Source organism: Epinephelus moara, chromosome 1 (assembly GCF_006386435.1).
Source record: "Epinephelus moara isolate mb chromosome 1, YSFRI_EMoa_1.0, whole genome shotgun sequence".
Classification (NCBI taxonomy): Eukaryota; Metazoa; Chordata; class Actinopteri; order Perciformes; family Serranidae; genus Epinephelus; species Epinephelus moara.
Genome location: NC_065506.1, coordinates 18,052,275 through 18,059,537, shown reverse-complemented (window position 1 = coordinate 18,059,537; position 7,263 = coordinate 18,052,275). Strand labels below are relative to the sequence as shown.

General features: G+C 41.5%; 1 protein-coding gene across 2 annotated transcripts in view; it reads left to right on the top strand.

The window, feature by feature from the left end:
* The window catches only part of LOC126390183 (semaphorin-4B-like), a 73,656-nt gene that overhangs the window by 8,361 nt on the left and 58,032 nt on the right, over positions 1–7,263 (top strand). Inside the window, exon 1 of one of the 2 annotated variants that reach the window (XM_050044361.1) lies at positions 4,101–4,281. The exons of the other annotated variant lie outside the window; for it this stretch is intronic. The gene's annotated coding sequence lies outside the window, so the exon portion shown is untranslated. Of the gene's footprint in view, positions 1–4,100; positions 4,282–7,263 lie in introns of those variants that run through there. 2 annotated transcript variants of the gene reach the window in all.

The window sequence follows — 7,263 nt, the reverse complement described above, 5'->3', positions numbered from 1 at the left end:
TCCGCAAATCATGTTTATGTTTTGAATTTGTGTTTTGGCCTGTTGCGCCACCCACCAGCGTCTACCAGTCACGCAGTCAGTAGAGTCTCAGCATCAGTTACAGTTACGACTGAGCTGCAGCAGCACGGCAAGCAGCATTAGCAGTGTCCCGGTACATAGCATTAGCAGTCTCCTCAGCTGTATCCAGGTGTTGTATCAAGATGTGTTCCCTTGTCGAATAATGTTTCCCTTCAGTTAATGTGTAGCCTTTAACTCACTTCCAGGTTTTAGGACTCATTTCCGCAGCATTCTGTGTAACCATATCAACACACACAATGTAAGGTCATCTAAACTAAGAGTACATTGAGCCTGTTTATAAAAGAAGAAAAAATGTCTCATTGACAGAAGCTTATTTTTTGGGTAAATTTACAAAACATTTAGGCAAGTCTCCAAATCTGGTGTTGTGTGTTACTGAAAGAATCTGTCATATACTTAACCCCAATAAAAGCTCTATGGGTGGCCCTGACCTTAATATGAATGGTGTATGCTCCCTGGTGCGTTCGCGTGCCATGACAAGGGGATATTATTTGAGTGCAGCAGCAGATTAAGGGTGGTGTGATCAACAACTGCTGAGCGTTAGTAAAATGGCTCTTTCCAGAATAAAATAATGCTCTAATATATGATTTTTTTCTTCTTTTTCTAAGTCAGAAAGTTATTTTTTTAGAGGATAAAATGCTTCAAATAAGCCCACGGTGTGTTCATTACCAGGAGGCCACTTAATGCTCATCAAAGTGCTTCACCCAGAGCTGCAGAGCTGCTCAGCATCTTGTTATTGCATCTTCGGTTTGGGAGTGCCAACACCCGACTACTTGCAACTTATATTTTTTCTTCTTCTTTCCAGTTTGAGGTAGAGGCTAATTTGCATTCATAATTTTTTAATCCATTTGTTTCTGGAGAATTTAATCCCCCAAACGATTGGTTTAGCTTAATGCATTCATATATTTTTCTCAACATATATCCCTGCAGAACGAATAGAAAAGCAATAAAGAAAATGCAGCCCATTTTTAGAGGAATTCATATTGCGGAGTGGTCCATCCACCTCCCTGTTGTTGTATGCCTGACTTTTGCACAAGTTGGATGATTTTAATCTTCTCAGAAGTAATCCTTGATTGAATTTTAGGGATTATGGAGGGCTCGGCAGATAAAGGAGAGCAACTTGATTTCTGTCCATCAGAGAACATATAACAAAGAGAGAGAGAGAGACATGCCTATAGTCAGAGAAGAAGAAAGACAGGGACAGAGAGAATGAAGTGTTATAAATTTAACCCCCACCTGTCATATATTTTTCCAGTTGGGGAGGGGTGGCCTTTGCTTTATCTGCGGCGCGGTCACGTAAAACCAACATACAGAGTGACAACATTTCCAGAATAAAGTGTCAGGTTTCTGTCTGACCGGGCTATCAGGATGCAGCCTCGAGCGTTCTGCACCCATCTTGGTTACTGTCATCACATTTCATGGTGTTAACAGTCAAAGTATCTGACAAATTCTTGTTTCATTGTCGCATGTCATTGAAAGCAAGGGGCTGGAGACTAATTATTAATGTTATCTTCTCCCCTGCGGGAGTGAAGAGAATTTGTTTGGTGCCCCTTCTTGTCAAGAAAAGATAATGATAATTTAGACTGGACATCCTGAGCAGAATAGAAGTGCAGCCACGCTGTCTGTTGTTTTGAGCTTTGAAAGGAAAACTGCATGACTGGAATCCACAGTTTTTTTTTCTTTTGGGGGCAAAAAAAGAGATTACATGAATGGCTGAGTCTGGTTGTGTTCAGGTCTCTGCCTTCGTACATAATCCCCTGTAATTCTCTTTGTGCTGGACGCTCTCGGTTGTCATTCATTGTTTGACGGCTGCAGGGTAGCCCTGAGAAGAGAGAGAAAGAGGAACACTGATACCCAACACAAGAGTGAAGGAAAACTTTCTCTCAGCAAAGAAATCTGTCACTGTTACTGCTCTGAGAACAGATGCTGTAAGATTTGAGTCTTTTCTCTTCTCTTAGGCCATATGCTGCAGAACAGTTTTGATATATACTTCAGAATATGTTTCAAAGAGAAAATACATCGCTCAATCCACTACTCCTATACGTCCCTGACAACTTAGTGCATGTCTGAACAGCTTATATGTATGCATACATTTTTTTGTCCAGGAAAATTAATTTGCTGCATTTTTGGCCAGTCTTTGCATAATTAATAAAGACTTGTAGGCTACTTTAGGCTTTTATTGTTTTTATTTCATATAGCGCACAAAGTATTCTGCCATAATGATATGTATGTATATATATATATATATATTATATATATATATAACTTGAATTTTGACATTGGCCACACTTTTTCCGAGTTCCCACAAATCTCACAAATGGCCAAACATGGTCCTCACGCGATCTTTAGATAAATACTTGCAGCATTACATTTCCAATAAGAAACTGTTACATTACATAGGAGCATGGATTGATTAGTCAGCGGGCCTATGGGACACAGACCTGGGGGCCTCACATTAGTGTAACATGCATACACACCTGCATACAACAAAGACTAGGAAAAGACTCTAAATGACCACAAAGAGATGAAAATGAACTGCAGAGAGACACAAAACAACCACAAACACACAAAATGACCTCAAAGAAGACACAAAACCACAAAAAGGTGCATATAGCTAGAAAAGGGGGGATACATATCAACAACAAAAACTGAGGCAAAACCACAAAGTATGTGTGACTTGTGCTAGGGGTGTGCCACATCATCTTGTTCACAATAATACCAGTATAATTTTTAATAGTCTACGTATATAGAAAATTCATATCATGATACTCATCATATTTCAACTTGTTGACATATTGACGTCATACTGTTACCCACAGCAACAAGTGTGGCTGAAAGTGAAATTATTACTGACCCTGCGGAGGTTCCATAAAGAGGAGCAGCTTCAGTAGTGTCGACTAAACTGTGGTGTCCTGAGTGTTTTATGAACAGCCCCGAACTTCTCAGACTCTTTAAGCAAGTTACTGCTCAGAGAGAACTCATTCAGCGGCTCCTCTGGCAGCAGCACAGCGTCTCTCCCTCTCCTCTCTCGCCGTGTGCAATTGGTGCCGTCAAGTAATTTTGACATAAACCTTTGGTAATGTAAACCTACTTGCTGCTCGCAGCTCAAAAAAGCTACATATATGTGAATGTGCAATAGTTATCGAAGCCTAACAGCCAGTCACAGGTTACAGCGTGATGACTAAAGGGGACATGGCAGAGCATTAACGTCCAGGTGGGAAAAAAAATCCCAACTCAATCATTTAGGATTTTTAAAAGAAAAGGAAATCCCCTGTCAATTTTTATATATATATTCCAGGGTATATTTTTTTGTATTTGGGAGCTGTTTAAATGTGTAATTTGAGGTAGATTTATTTTGTTGAACTATTAATATTGTATACAGAAACTAAATCTCACTCTAAGTTACTTTTGTTGTCTACAAACTAAAGAAATGGGAGAAAATTTTTGTTTAGTTTTTACTAAATATTTGAATGCAAACTGATTAACACGTAAAACTATATCACTTATTTTGTTGCAATTCATTTTCTTAAATTAATATTTTTTTTCTTTTTTACTAATTTGTCATGTCATCAAGAATATCATTATCTATCTAACTATCACCCACCCCTATCGCTATGTAGAGTATGAGAGGTGGTGGGGCCTTTTGCATATCTGTGCCCATGGGCCCATTATCTTGTAATCAGCCCATGCATAGTATGTCTATGCATCATTTTTTGTCTTTAAACATACATCCCTATATTTGTGACCTGCTTTTGTATAAGTCCCAAAAATGTCTAGGCTATTTTAAGCCTTGCCCCTGCGACACAGATGGGAAAACTACACATATCCTCTGAAACTTTAGGTGATGGCCTATTTCCTTTCTTTAGTTAACTAAAAGTGATTTGTTGAGCAAACGAGTGACCATGTGTGTAGCAGGCTCCTCACACAGTCTGTGGTGGCAGGCAGGCAGGCAGCGTGTGCTGTGGGAGGAGCCAAAGTTTAGCAGCTTGAAAGCGAACCATCCTCTAGAGTCCGTAGTAGAGAAGGCTCCGTCTGTGAACGCACCACGGATGATGGACTTCACTTCGCGGACACACTGAGGGACTCTAACGGGCTTTTTGCGGATTTAAATGGTGTTACGGGCCATTTTTCGACACTTTATTCAGCGTGTGTGAAGACTGGAGCTGTGACCGAGTGTTTTCTTTTTTGTGCTGCAGCTCGTGGATGGTAAGGTCTTTAATGTGTGTGCTCGGTATTCTTCGGGTTTCAGGTTAAACACCTTTACAACGGGGAGATGGGACGGAGTGAATGTGGTGCATTTATGCTTTTAGAGGTGGGAAAATATTTTGCAGACGTCCTAGCCTGGCATAAATGTAGCCTAAATTTAAAGTGTTCGGCTGAGGCGGTAAATTCCTAAATGTGGGCTTTAAAGCGTAAATGAAGGTTTTCTGAAGATCTATTGATGGTGTTTGCCTCATGAACCCAGACTTTGAATGTATCACCACAAACAGTTTGTGAGCTACTTTCATGTCATCTCCATCAAAGATGTGTTTGATGCAGGTCTCATGCACACATACTCCTGTGCAAAACCCGCAAATTATAATTTATAAATTTGAATTAAACTGCAGCATTAGCAGCCCTGTTGTAACAGCAGCATGTAGGTGTGGAGCCAGCCTGATGGACTGGCCCCTCTGTTTTCCATCCACCCATGTGGGTAAACAGCTGCTCTTAGCATTCAGTCTAAAGAAATAACAAACAAGAAACACCTCTGTGTTGTTGCATTGGCTCTGCTTTATTTTCACCAGACTTAAAGAAACGTTGGCAAAATATTACTGCAGATCAGGCCTGTTTAATCAAACCGGTCTGTGAACACCATGTGGAGCCTTTTGGAATTGATGCTGTCCAACTTTACACTTGCTTAATGACACCTCGCTTGTATCCTGTTATTCCCTTCCAAATAGCCGCCTCCTCTTATCTCTGCTGGCATGTTGTAAAATGTGTTGACATACCTCCCATATCACTCTGCATTTCTATGAAACAAACACAGTTCCACCCTGGATAAAGCATCCGTTTTTGTAATCTCTCCATGAGGCCCCAAACTCCTAAAATTTGGGCTTTATCCTGAGCTGATGGACCAAATCTGGAGGTTATGATGCGTGAGAGAGCCGAGGCTTGGTTCAGTGTTTAGATGGTGCTGATATGCTTTGTTGGAGTCTGGCTGTAAATGACCGGTGGAGCAGTCTTTCCCCTTTGGGCCTCTGCTGTTCTCCTGCTCCCCTCGCCACAGTGTGATACTGTATCAGTAACACTAATAACACTGATAGTCTCTGGCTCTCCTACTGTAAACAAACCTGTTCTTTGGAAGCACTTGCAAAAGCATCTTGCCTCGCTGTCTCTGAAAAACACACACATATGCACACACAGACCCCCGCCCACGCAATCGCGCACACATTTAAGCACTCAAAACAAACACACAGACTCCACCCAACACTCCACCCACTGTAACAACTTCAGAGGAATGGTCAGCTTGTCGAGAGGTTGTGGTGAAAGAGTTGGACGGGAAGTGGAAACAGGGGAGGGGAGTACACTCTGGTTGAGTTTAACCCCCAAAAGGTTAGCAATATCCAGTGTAGTGTCCAGAGAGGCTGTGAGGGCTCAGTACAGACTGATGGGAACTTGCGTGTTCAGGGTCCCTGTGCAGCCTCTTGTTCTGTGCGGAGATGTGGGAAAACAGTCATTTCTCTGGGTTGAAGCCAGATTGCACCCAGAACTTGTCAGGCATGAAGCCAGCCACGCTGCCTTTCCATCAGCTGAGTTGAGTTAGTGCAGATGTGCTGAAAATTGACTTGTTGTTCATCCCAAATAAAAAGAGCAATGTGTGAAAAAATTCCATGCAGGATTTGTTTTCCTGCAGTTTTAACATTTGGCAGGGAAAGGCACGTTAGTTTGAGGAACCTGCAAGGATTCTTGTAGCGTTAATGCAACCCTAAACTGTAAAAAGTCACACCTTGCTTTTACACATGGGCAATGAAGTTTAATGGTTCACATTTGCATTCAGTAAACCTGGCTGTTAGCCCTGTTTGCCGACTGTCTCTGCTGTGTCTACACTCAGCTTTGTCTGCCAGTTGCAAGGCCATTCATATTCAGTATGACCTGCAGGTCCTGTGGAAAGGCTGGCCAGGCCCTGCAGGGGTTTGGATGTTGGGGCCAAAGAGGGCTGTGTATGCAGGTGATGTTCCTCTGGGGCCATGCAGATGAACCTGAAATTCATCTCCCTACTTTGTCTTTTCCTCCTTCCGCCTGTCGCTTGCTCTTTGCCCTCTCTGGCATCACAGTCACAAACAAATCTATTGTATATTTTTTGGATTTGCACCTCAGTGTCACCCTAGACTTTTTGTATTTGCGGTCTTAATAATTGCATCTTACTCTTTGCATTTCATCTACTGCACAGCAAGTTTCATCAGGATAAACAAAGTTTATTTGGCCCATCCATATGAGGCTGTCATGCCTGGTCATTTTGTTCACACATAACCTGAGTTTGTAGCTGCCAGTCCACACATATCACTGCTTAACCACAGAATTACACCAGTCCTAATAGACACAACGTATATTTGCTTAACGCTATTTCGCAAATTTACAGAGTGTGTATATATAGAGAGTAAACTTTCATTCATTAAATGTGGTTCCTGCTGTGTTTACACTGGAGACTTAACGTGTCATGGATCCTAATAGCACCTCTATTCAATATTTGGACACCTTATGAAAGGTTAATGCAATATTCTACAGTCTAATAGTGTTCAAGTAGCAGAGAGGAAGTGGCAGAGAGGACCTGAATATCAACTATAAACTTAGTGTGTCTATACTGCGTGTTCACACATGCATGATGAAGTTGAGCAATGACAGACCAGTGTTTAACTGTGATTTGGAGCAACCTGCAGAACCAGGTTGGTTAACACATGCAGGTGTATTTAAGGCAGGTCTGGATCACTTTGCTTTATCCATGTGGCAGGTTTGCCCTCTTCATTGACTTGGATGAGGCCATAACTGAGGTGGCTGTCTTTGCATGGAAATATATTATGTAACATGTTCCTCTCCAGAGAGAAATGAATGTCTTCGCTGTTTTTCTCCTCTTGTTTTGAAAGAAACATAGAGAAAAAGATAAACTGTGACTATTGTAATGGAAAACAGACTTTCTGTGTGTCTGGAATG